Genomic DNA, 3,634 nt, shown 5'->3' with positions numbered 1-3,634 from the left:
AACTGGAACAAGGCAGGGATGCCCTCTTTCACCACTTCTATTCAACATCATTCTTGAGACTCTGGCCAGAGCAATTAGACAAACCAAAGAAATTAAAGGGATACGAATTGGAAAAGAAGAACTCAAACTATCCCTGTTCGTTGATGACATGATTATATATTTAGAGGAACCTGGAAATTCCACCAGAAAACTCTTAGAACTCATAAGTGAATTCAGTAAAGTAGCAGGTTACAAGATCAATGCCCATAAATCCAACGCATTTCTATACATAAGTGATGAATCTTCAGAAAGAGAAATTAGGAAAACTACCCCATTCAAAATAGCCTCGAAAAAAATAAAATACTTGGGAATCAATCTCACAAAAGAGGTGAAAGACCTCTACAATGAGAACTATACAACACTAAAGAAAGAAATTAAAGAACACCTTAGAAGATGGAAAGATCTTCCATGTTCTTGGATAGGAAGAATTAATATTGTCAAAATGGCCATACTACCTAAAGTGCTATACAAATTCAATGCAATTCCAATTAAAATCCCAATTGTGTACCTTACAGAAATAGAGCAAGCAATTATGAAATTCATCTGGAAGAATAAGAAACCCAGAATAGCTAAAGCAATCCTTAGCAGGAAGAGTGAAACAGGGGGTATTGCAATACCAGATCTTCAACTCTACTACAAAGCAATAGTAACAAAAACGGCATGGTATTGGTATCAAAATAGAAAGGTAGATCAGTGGTACAGAATAGAGGATACGGACACAAATCCAAATAAATACAATTTTCTCATACTAGACAAAGGGGCCAAAAATATGCAATGGAGAAAAGATAGCCTCTTCAACAAATGGTGCTGGGAGAATTGGAAATCCATATGCAGCAGAATGAAACTAAACCCATATCTCTCACCATGCACGAAACTAAACTCAAAATGGATTAAGGACCTCAGAATCAGACCAGAGACCCTGCAGATTATAGAAGAAAAAGTAGGTCCAAATCTTCACCTTGTTGGTCTAGGATCAGATTTCCTTAACAGGACTCCCATAGCACAAGAAATAAAAGCTAAAATCAACCACTGGGATAGATTCAAACTAAAAAGCTTTCTCTCAGCAAAGGAAACTATCAGCAATGCAAAGAAAGAGCCTACAGAGTGGGAGAATATCTTTGCCAATCATACTTCAGATAGAGCACTAATTTCCAGAATCTATAAAGAACTCAAAAAACTCTACTCCAAGAATTCAAATAATCCAGTCGACAAATGGGCTAAGGAAATGAATAGACACTTCACAGAAGATCTACAAGCAATCAACAAACATATGGAAAAATGCTCAACATCTCTAGTAATAAGAGAAATGCAAATCAAAACCACCCTAAGATTCCATCTCACCCCAATTAGAATGGCAATTATCAAGAATACGAGCAACAACAGGTGTTGACGAGGATGTGGGGAGAAAGGTACACTCATACATTGCTGGTGGGGCTGCAAATTAGTGCAGCCACTCTGGAAAGCAGTGTGGAGATTCCTTAGAAAACTTGGAATGGACCCTCCATTTGACCCAACTATCCCACTCCTTGGCCTATACCCAAAGGACTTAAAATCAGCATACTACAGAGATACAGCCACATCAATGTTCATAGCTGCTCAATTCACAATAGCCAGACTATGGAACCAACCTAGATGCCCTTCAATTGATGAGTGGATAAAGAAACTGTGGTATATATATACAATGGAATATTACTCAGCCATAAAGAATGATAAAGTGATGGCATTTGCAGGCAAATGGATGAAATTGGAGAATATCATGCTAAGTGAGATAAGCCAATCTCAAAAAGCCAAAGGACGAATGATATCGCTAATAAGTGGAGGATGACACATAATGGGGGGGAGGGAAGGGTTAGTGTTAGGTTAGAGTTAGGGTTAGGGAGGGGGGCAAGTATGGAGGAAGGAAGTACTGTATAGAGGGTAAAGAGGGGTGGGAGGTGTGGGGGGAAGGGAAAAAATAACAGAATGAATCAAACAACATTACTCTATGTAAATTTATGATTACACAAATGGTATGCCTTTACGCCATGTACAAACAGAGAAATAACATGTATCCCATTTGTTTACAATAAAAAAAAAAGGCAAAAAAAAAACCACACCCCCAAAAAAAAAAATTATATGAGTTTATTTCTTATTCGTTCTGTTTGCTTAACTTATACAATTTTATATTTCTTATGTTTAGGCACGTGTGCACATACGTCAGGCTATAAATTTTCTCCCAAATACTGTGTGGTACATATCCCATGGATTTTTATACATCATCCTTTTTATACATACATCTTTTGTTTCTGAAGAATTTTTAATTATAGTATTTATATTTTCTTTGGCTCATGCTACCATCACTTGTCTCCTTTCTCCCTTTTATCCTGTTGATGACAAATGAATTTGAGAATACAGATTTCCCTCTAATACCAATTTTGTTGAATTTTGTAATTTTAGTATGTGATACCTTACTACCTTTGAGTTACAAACATTTCATAATTATCATTGTGTGAATTTGTTTCCAAAATGTGTTCTTTTTTTTTTTCTTATTAATACAGTATTTATTTGTCTTCCCTCTATCAAACCCTGAGCCTACCACTCTCCCCAGACTGACTGAGGAGGTATAGGAAAAGGGACATACAGGGCAGAAAAGACACTGGAGAAAGAATGAGAGGCAGAAACTGCTCCTTCACATGGGAAAGAGGATGAGAAAGGCCATCATCAGGCAAGAGGGTCCCATGACCTCTGAGAGGACAAAGTCCAAAATGGCATAGGAGAAGAGCTATTGCTTCAGGGAAGGGTACCTGGAATAACCAATGATAAGGCTTCCAAATACAGTCTCAATCCCAGCCCCAGAGACAGTCACCCCAACTTTGGCAGCCCAGCCCCAATGAACTTGGCAGCTATGTCAATGTCCCTTGAAACAGGGCTGGGTTTGGAAGCTACAGCTAGGGATAAGTGAGGTCAAGGGACAGGATGTGGGGATGCCGAGCTGCTGAAGCTCTCATATGTCAGTGTCTCTGGTTGGTTCAGCACCACTGCAGATAGTGGTTGGCTCAGCAGCTGAGAGGTGCTCCTGACCAAGGAATGGGTGAAGAGGAACTTGGAACAGGCATACATTTTCAGGGGGTGAGGGGCTGTGGCAAGAGAGCTGCTCCCAGTGCAAAGACAGAGAACTCCAAAATGTATTCTAAACATTGTCTTTTAAAATGTTTATTTCCTATTTTATTGCAATCTCATGAGAGAATATGATTTCTATAATATCATTCTTGGAAATATCTTAAGGTTTCCTTGCTTGTGCTGCTTACAATCAATTTTTCAATGTACAATGTAGGAACTTGAAAGGAACACATATTCTATATTGGATATGGGTTCTAATGTCTCTGTAAAAATGAGCTAAAGATATTTCAGTATGCTTTTTTTATAGTCTTATTTAAATGTTTTGTTTGTTCAGATCTTTTGAGCTAGTGAATCTTTTCATATGTTCTGTATGTTTTTCTGCTTATTAAGTTTATGGATTGGGGAATAGAGACAAGCCTGGTATCTGTCCAGGACTGGTGAATTTTCAGTTGCCTTAGTTGTGCCTTGCCAGGTAAGCTCCCTTGTCTATCCAAGC

At 38.2% G+C, this 3,634-nt stretch overlaps 1 pseudogene across 1 annotated transcript; it reads right to left on the bottom strand.

Moving 5' to 3' along the window:
• Positions 1 to 2,653: 2,653 nt before the first annotated feature.
• On the bottom strand, positions 2,654 to 3,181 carry LOC306659190 (ATP synthase F(0) complex subunit C2, mitochondrial-like; annotated as a pseudogene). Its single transcript has one exon. The product of its transcript is annotated as an ATP synthase F(0) complex subunit C2, mitochondrial-like (transcript).
• Positions 3,182 to 3,634: the final 453 nt, after the last annotated feature.

This window comes from Sciurus vulgaris (genome assembly GCF_902686455.1).
Source record: "Sciurus vulgaris genome assembly, chromosome: 4".
In the NCBI taxonomy this organism is placed as follows: domain Eukaryota; kingdom Metazoa; phylum Chordata; class Mammalia; order Rodentia; family Sciuridae; genus Sciurus; species Sciurus vulgaris.
The sequence above is the reverse complement of the archived record's forward strand: the minus strand, read 5'-3'. Positions and strand labels throughout refer to the sequence as shown.